The sequence below is a fragment of the Nerophis ophidion genome, linkage group LG22 (genome assembly GCF_033978795.1).
Source record: "Nerophis ophidion isolate RoL-2023_Sa linkage group LG22, RoL_Noph_v1.0, whole genome shotgun sequence".
Taxonomy (NCBI): domain Eukaryota; kingdom Metazoa; phylum Chordata; class Actinopteri; order Syngnathiformes; family Syngnathidae; genus Nerophis; species Nerophis ophidion.
Window position 1 is genome coordinate 26024837 of NC_084632.1, and position 12772 is coordinate 26037608.

The following is a 12772-nucleotide window of genomic DNA, read 5'->3' on the forward strand; positions in this document are numbered from 1 at the left end:
TCAAAATCTCAGTTTTTGAAACATAACTTGAAAAATACACATGCAAGATGTCTAATAATAACTGAAGAAATGTATCATTGAGAGTTTTCCAGGAAAAAAAAAAACATTTGGTAGGGTTTGCAAAAACAAAAAGTAATTTTTTACTCAATTTGACAGTAATGTACTTAGGATCCTGAGACAATGCGAAAAAAGCAATAAAAATGGATTCCAACATAATTCCTAATCCAAAAGTGCTAAATGTCTAAAAATGCATGTGATATTGAATACATTTGAGTTTTACTAGATACAGTTGTTTTTCTATGGTTTGCAAATACACAAATGAGGTTTTACTCAATATGACTGTATACTGTAACACTCAATATGACAGTTATTTAAACATAACTCCTACACCACACATGAAAAATGGCTAATAATGCCTGAAATAATGCATCTTTGGGAGTTTTACTCGAAACATATGCTTTTTTAAATCTTGCAGATGCAAAAAGTTGTTTTTTACTCTATACGACTATAATGTTCTTTGAATCCTGAGAAAGTGTGAAAAAAGCAATAAAAATGGATTCCAACATAACTTTAAACAACACATGCAAAATGGCTAATAATACCTAGAGATATGTATTTTCGTTAGTTGTACTAGAAAAAGGATCTTTTGTAAGGTTTGCAAAGACACAAAATATAGTTTTTACTCAATACAACAGTATAACTGTCATACTAAATATGAAAGGTTTCTAATCATAACTCCAAAACCAAACATGAAATTTCTCTAAAAAAAGCCTGTGATATTAAATTTATGTGAGTTTTACCAGAATCAGGTATTTTGGAAAGGTTCACAAATACAGAAATTAGGTTTTACTGGCCTCTATTGGTTAAACTCAAAATTACAATTTTGAAACTTAACTCCAAAAGTAGAAATGCAAAATGTCTAATAATGCCTGAAGAAATGTATCTTTGAGCGTTTTAATGGGAAAAAAAATTGGTAAGGTTTGCAAAAACAAAAAGCAATTTTTTACTAATTTGACAATAATGTACACATGAAAAATGGCTAATAATGCCTGAAATAATGCATCTATGGGAGTTTTACTCGAAACATATACTTTTTTAAATCTTGCAGATGCAAAGAGTAATTTTTTTACTCAATATGACAATAATGTTCTTAGAATCCTGAGATAGTGCGAAAAAAGCAATAAAAATGGATTCCAACATAATTCCTAATCCAAACGTGCAAAATGTCTAAATCTGCCTGTGATATTGAATACATGTGAGTTTTACTAGATAAAGTTGTTTTTCTATGGTTTGCAAATACACAAATGAGGTATTACTCAATCTGACTGTATGCTGTAACACTCAATATGACAGTTATTTAAACATAACTCCTACACCACACATGAAAAATGGCTAATAATGCCTGAAATAATGCATCAATGGGAGTTTTATTCGAAACATATGCTTTTTTAAATCTTGCAAATGCAAAAAGTAGTTTTTTACTCAATATGACTATAATGTTCTTGGAATCCTGAGATAGTGCGAAAAAAGCAATAAAAATGTATTCAAACATAACTTCTAAACAACACATGCAAAATGGCTAATAATGCCTAGAGATATGTATTTGTGTTAGTTGTACTAGAAAAATTATCTTTTTTGAGGTTCACAAAGACACAAGTTAGTTTTTTTTATTCAATATAACAGTGCAACTGTCATACTAAATATGAAAGGTTTATAATCATAACTCCAAAACCAGACATGAAATTTGTCTTAAAAATCCTGTAATATTGAATTTATGTGAGTTTTACCGGAATCAGTTGTTTTGGAAAGGTTCATAAAAACAAAAATCAGGTTTCACTGGCCTCATATTGGTCAAACTCAAAATGTCAGTTTTAGAAACATAACTCCAAAAATATACATGCAAAACGTCTAATAATGCCTGAAGAAATGCAACTGTGAGAGTTTTCCTGAAACAAAAAACATTTGGTAGGGTTTGCAAAAACAAAAAGTAATTTTTTACTCAATTTGACAGTAATGTACTTAGAATCCTGAGATAGGGCGAAAAAAGCAATAAAAATGGATTCCAACATAATTCCTAATCCAAACGTGCAAAATGTCTAAAACTTCCTGTGATATTGAATAAATGTGAGTTTTACTAGATGCAGTTGTTTTTCTATGATTTGCAAATTCACAAATGAGGTATTACTCAATCTGACTGTATGCCGTAACACTCAATATGACAGTTATTTAAACATAACTCCTACACCACAAATGAAAAATGGCTTATAATGTCTGAAATAATGCATCTTTGGGAGTTTTACTCGAAACATCCATCTATCCATCCATCCATCATCTTCCGCTTATCCGAGGTCGGGTCGCGGGGGCAGCAGCCTAAGCAGGGAAGCCCAGACTTCCCTATCTCCAGCCACTTCGTCTAGCTCTTCCCGGGGGATCCCGAGGCGTTCCCAGGCCAGCCGGGAGACATAGTCTTCCCAACGTGTCCTGGGTCTTCCCCGTGGCCTCCTACCAGCTGGACGTGCCCTAAACACATCCCTAGGGAGGCGTTCGGGTGGCATCCTGACCAGATGCCCGAACCACTTCATCTGGCTCCTCTCGATGTGGAGGAGCAGCGGCTTTACGTTGAGCTCCTCCCGGATGGCAGAGCTTCTCACCCTATCTCTAAGGGAGAGCCCCGCCACCCGGCGGAGGAAACTCATTTCGGCCGCTTGTACCCGTGATCTTATCCTTTCGGTCATGAACCAAAGCTCATGACCATAGGTGAGGATGGGAACGTAGATCGACCGGTAAATTGAGAGCTTTGCCTTCCGGCTCAGCTCCTTCTTCACCACAACGGATCGATACAACGTCCGCATTACTGAAGACGCCGCACCGATCCGCCTGTCGATCTCACGATCCACTCTTCCCCCACTCGTGAACAAGACTCCTAGGTACTTGAACTCCTCCACTTGGGGCAGGGTCTCCTCCCCAACCCGGAGATGGCACTCCAGCCTTTTCCGGGCGAGAACCATGGACTCGGACTTGGAGGTGCTGATTCTCATTCCGGTCGCTTCACACTCGGCTGCGAACCGATCCAGTGAGAGCTGAAGATCCCGGCCAGATGAAGCCATCAGGACTACATCATCTGCAAAAAGCAGAGACCTAATCCCGTGGCCACCAAACCGGAACCCCTCAACGCCTTGGCTGCGCCTAGAAATTCTGTCCATAAAAGTTATGAACAGAATCGGTGACAAAGGACAGCCTTGGCGGAGTCCAACCCTCACTGGAAACGTGTCCGACTTACTGCCAGCAATGCGGACCGAGCTCTGACACTGATCATACAGGGAGCGGACTGCCACAATAAAACATTCCGATACCCCATACTCTCTGAGCACTCCCCACAGGACTTCCCGAGGGACACGGTCGAATGCCTTCTCCAAGTCTACAAAGCACATGTAGACTGGTTGGGCAAACTCCCATGCACCCTCAAGAACCCTGCGGAGAGTATAGAGCTGGTCCACAGTTCCACGACCAGGACGAAAACCACACTGTTCCTCCTGAATCCGAGGTTCGACTATCCGGCGAAGCCTCCTCTCCAGTACACCTGAATAAACCTTACCGGGAAGGCTGAGGAGTGTGATCCCACGATAGTTGGAACACCCTCCGGTCCCCCTTCTTAAAGAGAGGGACCACCACCCCGGTCTGCCAATCCAGAGGTACCGCCCCCGATGTCCACGCGATGCTGCAGAGTCTTGTCAACCAAGACAGCCCCACAGCATCCAGAGCCTTGAGGAACTCCGGGCGGATCTCATCCACCCCCGGGGCCTTGCCGCCGAGGAGCTTTTTAACTACCTCAGCGACCTCAGCCCAAGAAATAGGAGAGTCCACTACAGGTTCCCCAGGCACCGCTTCCTCAAAGAAAGACGTGTTGGTGGGATTGAGGAGGTCTTCGAAGTATTCCCTCCACCGATCCACAACATCCGCAGTCGAAGTCAGCAGAACACCATCCGCACCATACACGGTGTTGATAGTGCACTGCTTCCCCTTCCTGAGGCGCCGTATGGTGGTCCAGAATCGCTTCGAAGCCGTCCGGAAGTCGTTTTCCATGGCTTCCCCGAACTCTTCCCATGTCCGAGTTTTTGCCTCCGCGACCGCTAAAGCTGCACACCGCTTGGCCCGTCGGTACCCGTCCACTGCCTCCGGAGTCCTATGAGCCAAAAGAACCCGATAGGACTCCTTCTTCAGCTTGACGGCATCCCTCACTGCTGGTGTCCACCAACGGGTTCTGGGATTACCGCCACGACAGGCACCAACAACCTTGCGGCCACAGCTCCAATCAGCCGCCTCGACAATAGAGGTTCGAAACATGGTCCACTCGGACTCAATGTCCCGCACCTCCCTCGTGACATGTTCAAAGTTCTCCCGGAGGTGTGAATTGAAACTCTCTCTGACAGGAGACTCTGCCAGACTTTCCCAGCAGACCCTCACAATGCGCTTGGGCCTGCCAGGTCTGTCCGGCATCCTCCCCCACCATCGCAGCCAACTCACCACCAGGTGGTGATCGGTAGAAAGCTCCGCCCCTCTCTTCACCCGAGTGTCCAAAACATAAGGCCGCAAATCCGATGACACAACTACAAAGTCGATCATGGAACTGCGGCCTAGGGTGTCCTGGTGCCAAGTGCACATATGGACACCCTTATGTTTGAACATGGTGTTTGTTATGGACAATCCGTGACGAGCACAAAAGTCCAATAACAAAACACCACTCGGGTTTAGATCCGGGCGACCATTCTTCCCAATCACGCCTCTCCAGGTTTCACTGTCGTTGCCAACATGAGCGTTGAAGTCTCCCAGTAGGACAAGGGAATCACCCGGAGGAGCACTTTCCAGTACTCCCTCGAGTGTACCCAAAAAGGGTGGGTATTCTGAACTGCTGTTTGGTGCGTAAGCACAAACAACAGTCAGGACCCGTCCCCCCACCCGAAGGCGAAGGGAAGCTACCCTCTCGTCCACTGGGTTGAACTCAAACGTGCAGGCTTTGAGCTGGGGGGCAACGAGAATTGCCACCCCAGCCCGTCGCCTCTCACTGCCGGCAACGCCAGAGTGGAAGAGGGTCCAGTCCCTCTCGAGAGAACTGGTTCCAGAGCCCTTGCTGTGCGTCGAGGTGAGTCCGACTATATCCAGCCGGAACTTCTCTACCTCGCGCACTAGCTCAGGCTCCTTCCCCCCCAGTGAGGTGACGTTCCACGTCCCAAGAGCTAGCTTCTGTAGCCGAGGATCGGACCGCCAAGTGCCCTGCCTTCGGCTGCCGCCCAGCTCACAATGCACCCGACCTCTATGGCCCCTCCTATGAGTGGTGAGCCCATTGGAGGGATGACCCACGTCGCCTCTTCGGGCTGTGCCCGGCCGGGCCCATGGGGACAGGCGCTCGAAACATATGCTTTTTTAAATCTTGCAAATGCAAAAAGTAGTTTTTTACTCAATATGACTTTAATGTTCTTAGAATCCTGAGATAATGCGAAAAAAGCAATAAAAATGTATTCAAACATAACTTCTAAACAACACATGCAAAATGGCTAATAATGCCTAGAGATGTGTATTTTTGTTAGTTGTACTAGAAAAAATACCTTTTGTAAGGTTTGCAAAGACACAAGTTAGTTTTTTTTAATTAAATATAGTAGTGTAACTGTCATACTAAATATGAAAGGTTTATAAACATAACTCCAAAACCAAACGTGAACATTGTCTAAAAAAGCCTGTTATATTGTATTTATGTGAGTTTTACCGGAATCAGGTATTTTGGAAAGGTTCACAAAAATAAAAATCAGGTTTCACTGGCCTCATATTGGTCAAACTCAAAATGTCAGTTTTTGAAACATAACTCCAAAAAAACTCATGCAAAATGGCTATAATGCCTGAAGAAATGCATCTTTGAGAGTTTTCCTGAAAAAAAAAAACATTTGGTAGGGTTTGCAAGAACAAAAATTAATGTTTTACTCAATTTGACAGTAATGTACTTAGAATCCTGAGATAATGCAAAGAAAGCAATAAAAATGTGTTCCGATATAATTCCTAATCCAAACGTACAAAATGTCTAAAAATGCCTGTGATATTGAGTACATGTGAGGTTTACTAGATACAGTTTTTTTTTCTATGGTTTGCAAATACACAAATTACGTTTTACTCAATATGACTGTATACTGTAACACTCAATATGACAGTTATTTAAACATAACTCCTACACCACACAAAAAAATGGCTAATAATGCCTGAAATAACGCATCTTTGGGAGTTTTACTCGAAACATATGCTTTTTTAATTCTTGCAAATGCAAAAAGTAGGTTTTTACTCAATATGACTATAATAGTCTTACAATCCTGAGATAATGCAAAAAAAGCAATAAAAATTTATTGAAACATAACTTCTAAACAACACATGCAAAATGGCTAATAATGCCTACAGATATGTATTTTTTTGTTAGTTGTACTAGAAAAATGATCTTTTTTGAAGTTCCCAAAGACAACATTTAGTTTTTTTTATTCAATATAACAGTACTAAATATGAAAGGTTTATAATAATAACTCCAAAACCAAATATGAAATGTGTCTTAAAAAGCCTGTAATATTGAATTTATGTGAGTTTTACCGGAATCAGGTATTTTGGAAAGGTTCACAAATACAAAAATCAGGTTTTACTGGCCTCATATTGGTCAAACTCAAAATGTCAGTTTTTGAAACATAACTCCAAAAATACACATGCGAAATGTCTAATAATGCCTGAAGAAATGCATCTTTGAGAGTTTTCCTGAAAAAAAAAAACATTTGGTAGGGTTTGCAAAAACAAAAAGTATTTTTTTACTCAATTTGACAGTAATGAGATAATGCGAAAAAAGCAATACAAATTAATTCCAACATAATTCCTAATCCAAAAGTGCTAAATGTCCAAAAATGCCTGTGATATTGAATACATGTGAGTTTTACTAGATACAGTTGTTTTTCTATGGTTTGCAAATACACAAATGAGGTTTTACTCAATATGACTGTATAATGTAACACTCAATATGGCGGTTATTTAAACATAACTCCTACACCACGCATGAAAAATGGCTAATAATGCCTGAAATAATGCATCTTTGGGAGTTTTACTCGAAACATATGCTTTTTTAAATCTTACAAATGCAAAAAGTAGTTTTTTACTCAATATGAGTAAAAAACTCATATTGAGTAAAACCTAATTTTACTCAATATGAGTAAATAATGCATCAATGGGAGTTTTATTCGAAACATATGCTTTTTTTGCAAAAACAAAAAGTAATTTTTTACACAATTTGACAGTAATGAGATAATGCGAAAAAAGCAATAAAAATGGATTCCAACATAATTCCTAATCCAAACGTGCAAAATGTCTAAAACTGCCTGTGATATTGAATACATGTAAGTTTTACTAGATACAGTTTTTTTTCTATGGTTTGCAAATACACAAATGAGGTATTACTCAATCTGACTGTATGCTGTAACACTCAATATGACAATTATTTAAACATAACTTCTAAACAACACATGCAAAATGGCTAATAATGCGTAGAGATATGTATTTTTGTTAGTTGTACTAGAAAAATTATCTTTTGTGAGGTTCACAAAGACACAAGTTAGTTTTTTTATTCAATATCATGTCATACTAAATATGAAAGGTTTATAATCATGACTCCAAAACCGAGCATGAAATTTGTCTTAAAAAGCCTGTAATATTGAATTTATGTGAGTTTTACCGTAATCAGGTATTTTGGAAAGGTTCACAAAAACAAAAATCAGGTTTCACTGGCCTCATACTGGTCGACTTCAAAATGTCAGTTTTTGAAACATAACTCCAAAAATACACATGCAAAATGTCTATAATGCCTGAAGAAATGCATCTTTGAGAGTTTTCCTGAAAAAAAACATTTGGTAGGGTTTGCACAAACAAAAAATAATTTTTTACTCAATTTGACAGTAATGTACTTAGAATCCTGGGATAATGCAAAGAAAGCAATAAAAATGTATTCCAATATAATTCCTAATCCAAACGTAAAAAAATGTCTAAAAATATCTGTGATATTGAATACATGTGAGTTTTAGTAGATACAGTTGTTTTTCTATGGTTTGTAAATACACAAATGAGGTTTTACACAATATGACTGTATAATGTAACACTCAATATGACAGTTATTTAAACATAACTCCTACACCACACATGAAAAATGGCTAATAATGCCTGAAATAATGCATCTTTGGGAGTTTTACTCGAAACATATGCTTTTTTAAATCTTACAAATGCAAAAAGTAGTTTTTTACTCAATATGACTATAATAGTCTTACAATCCTGAGATAATGCGAAAAATTGATAAAAATGAATTCAAACATAACTTCTAAACAACACATGAAAAATGGCTAATAATGCCTACGGATATGTATTTTTGTTAGTTGTACTAGAAAAATTATCTTTTGTGAGGTTCACAAAGACACAGGTTAGTTTTTTATTCAATACAACAGTGCAACTGTCATACTAAATATGAAAGGTTTATAATCATAACTCCAAAACCAAACATGAAATTTGTCTGAAAAAGCCTGTAATATTGAAAGTGTGTGAGTTTGACCGGAATCAGGTATTTTGGAAAGGTTCACAAATACAAAAATCAGGTTTTACTGGCCTCATATTGGTCAAACTCAAAATGTCAGTTTTTGAAACATAACTCCAAAAACATACATGCAAAACGTCTAATAATGCCTGAAGAAATGCATCTTTGAGAGTTTTCCTGAAAAAAAAACATTTGGTAGGGTTTGCAAAAACAAAGAGTAATTGTTTACTGAATTTGACATTAATGTACTTAGAATCCTGAGATAATGCGAAAAAAGCAATAAAAATGGATTCCAACATAATTCCTAATCCAAACGTGCAAAATGTCTAAAACTGCCTGTGATATTGAATACATGTGAGTTTTACTAGATACAGTTGTTTTTTTATGGTTTGCAAATACACGAATGACGTTTTACTCAATATGACTATATACTGGAACACTCAATATGACAGTTATTTAAACATAACTCCTACACCACACATGAAAAATGGCTAATAATGCCTGAAATAATGCATCTTTGGGAGTTTTACTTGAAATATATGCTTTTTTAAATCTTGCAAATGCAAAAAGTACTGTTTTACTCAATATGACTATAATGTTCTTAGAATCCTGAGCTAGTGCGAAAAAAGCAATAAAAATGGATTCCAACATAATTCCTAATCAAACGTGCTAAATGTCTAAAAATGCCTGTGATATTGAATACATGTGAGTTTTACTGGATACAGTTGTTTTTCTATGGTTTGCAAATACACAAATGAGGTTTTACTCAATAAGACTGTATACTGTAACACTCAATATGACAGTTATTTAAACATAACTCCTACACCACACATGAAAAATGGCTAATTATACCTAGAGATATGTATTTTTGTTAGTTGTACTAGAAAAATTATCTTTTGTGAGGTTCCCAAGGACAAAAGTTAGGTTTTTATTCAATATAACAGTACTACATATGAAATGTTTATAATCATAACTCCAAAACCAAACATGAAATTTGTCCTAAAAAGCCTGTAATATTGAATTTATTTGAGTTTTACCGGAATCAGGTATTTTGGAAAGGTTCACAAATACAAACATCAGGTCTTACTGGCCTCATATTGGTCAAATTCAAAATGTCAGTTTTTGAAACATAACTTCAAAAATACACATGCAAGATGTCTAATAATGCCTGAAGAAATGTATCATTGAGAGTTTCCCAGGAAAAAAAAACATTTGGTAGGGTTTGCAAAAACAAAAAGTAATTTTTTACTCAATTTGACTGTAATGTACTTAGAATCCTGAGATAATGCGAAAAGAGCAATAAAAATGTATTCAAACATAACTTCTAAACAACACATGCAAAATGGCTAATAATGCCTGGAGATATGTATTTTTGTTAGTTGTACTAGAAAACATATCTTTTGTGAGGTTCACAAAGACACAGGTTAGTTTTTGTATTCAATATAACAGTATAATTGTCATACTAAATATGAAAGGTTTATAATCATAACTCCAAAACCAAACATGAAATTTGTCCTAAAAAGCCTGTAATATTGAATTTATTTGAGTTTTACCGGAATCGGGTATTTTGGAAAGGTTCACAAATACAAAAATCAGTTTTTACCGGCCTCATATTGGTCAAATTCAAAATCTCAGTTTTTGAAACATGAGTCCAAAAATACACATGCAATATGTCTAATAATGCCTGAAGAAATGTATCATTGAGAGTTTTCCTGGAAAAAAAACATTTGGTAGGGTTTGCAAAAACAAAAAGTCATGTTTTACTCAATTTGACAGCAATGTACTTAGAATCCTGAGATAATGCGAAAAAAGCAATATGTGAACCTCACAAAAGATCATTTTTCTAGTACAACTAACAAAAATACATATCTCTAGGCATTATTAGCCATTTTGCATGTCCATCCATCCATCCATCTTCTTCCACTTATCCGAGGTCGGGTCGCGGGGGCAGCAGCCTTAGCAGGGAAGCCCAGACTTTCCTCTCCCCAGCCACTTCGTCTAGCTCTTCCCGGGGGATCCCGAGGCATTCCCAGGCCAGCCGGGAGACATGGTCTTCCCAACGTGTCCTGGGTCTTCCCCGTGGCCTCCTACCGGTTGGACGTGCCCTAAACACCTCCCTCGGGAGGCGTTCGGGTGGCATCCCAACCAGATGCCCGAACCACCTCATCTGGCTCCTCTCGATGTGGAGGAGCAGCGGATTTACTTTGAGTTCCTCCCGGATGACAGAGCTTCTCACCCTATCTCTAAGGGAGAGCCCCGCCACACGGCGGAGGAAACTCATTTCGGCCGCTTGTACCCGTGATCTTATCCTTTCGGTCATGACCCAAAGCTCATGACCATAGGTGAGGATGGGAACGTAGATCGACCGGTAAATTGAAAGCTTTGCCTTCCGGCTCAGCTCCTTCTTCACCACAACGGATCGGTACAACGTCCGCATTACTGAAGACGCCGCACCGATCCGCCTGTCGATCTCACGATCCACTTTTCCCCCACTCGTGAACAAGACTCCTAGGTACTTGAACTCCTCCACTTGGGGCAGGGTCTCCTCCCCAACCCGGAGATGGCACTCCACCCTTTTCCGGGAGAGAACCATGGACTCGGATTCGGAGGTGCTGATTCTCATTCCGGCCGCTTCACACTCGGCTGCGAACCGATCCAGTGAGAGCTGAAGATCCCGGCCAGATGAAGCCAACAGGACCACATCGTCTGCAAAAAGCAGAGACCTAATCCCGCGGCCACCAAACCGGAACCCCTCAATGCGTTGACTGCGCCTAGAAATTCTGTCCATGAAAGTTATGAACAGAATCGGTGACAAAGGGCAAACTTGGCGGAGTCCAACCCTCACTGGAAACGTGTCCGACTTACTGCCAGCAATGCGGACCAAGCTCTGACACTGATCGTACAGGGATCGGACTGCCATAATAAGACAGTCCGATACCCCATACTCTCTGAGCACTCCCCACAGGACTTCCCGAGGGACACGGTCGAATGCCTTCTCCAAGTCCACAAAGCACATGTAGACTGGTTGGGCAAACTACCATGCACCCTCAAGAACCCTGCCGAGAGTATAGAGCTGGTCCACAGTTCCACGACCAGGACGAAAACCACACTGTTCCTCCTGAATCCGAGGTTCGACTATCCGGCGAAGCCTCCTCTCCAGTACACCTGAATAAACCTTACCGGGAAGGCTGAGGAGTGTGACCTCACGATAGTTGGAACACACCCTCCGGTCCCCCTTCTTAAAGAGAGGGACCACCACCCCGGTCTGCCAATCCAGAGGTACCGCCCCCGATGTCCACGCGATGCTGCAGAGTCTTGCCAACCAAGACAGCCCCACATCATCCAGAGCCTTAAGGAACTCCGGGCGGGTCTCATCCGCCCCTGGGGCCTTGCCACCGAGGAGCTTTTTAACTACCTCAGCAACTTCAGCCCCAGAAATAGGTGAGTCCACCACAGATTCCCCAGGCACTGCTTCCTCATAGGAAGACGTGTTGGTGGGATTGAGGAGGTCTTAGAAGTATTCCCTCCACCTATCCACAACATCCGCAGTTGAGGTCAGCAGAACACCATCCGCACCATACACGGTGTTGATAGTGCACTGCTTCCCCTTCCTGAGGTGCCGTATGGTGGTCCAGAATCGCTTCGAAGCCGTCCGGAAGTCATTTTCCATGGCTTCCCCAAACTCTTCCCATGTCCGAGTTTTTGCATCTGTGACCGCCGAAGCTGCACACCGCTTGGCCTGTCGGTACCTGTCCACTGCCTCTGGAGTCCTATGAGCCAAAAGAACCCGGTAGGACTCCTTCTTCAGCTTGACGGCATCCCTCACCGCTGGTGTCCACCAGCGGGTTCTAGTATTACCGCCACGACAAGCACCAACTACCTTGCGGCCACAGCTCCGATCAGCCGCCTCGACAATAGAGGTGCGGAACATGGTCCACTCGGACTCAATGTCCAGCACCTCGCTCGTGACATGTTCAAAGTTCCTCCGGAGGTGGGAATTGAAACTTCCTCTGACAGGAGACTCTGCCACACGTTCCCAGCAAACCCTCACAATGCGTTTGGGCCTGCCAGGTCTGTCCGGCATCCTCCCCCACCATCGCAGCCAACTCACCACCAGGTGGTGATCGGTAGAAAGCTCCGCCCCTCTCTTCACCCGAGTGTCCAAAACATGAGGCCGCAAAT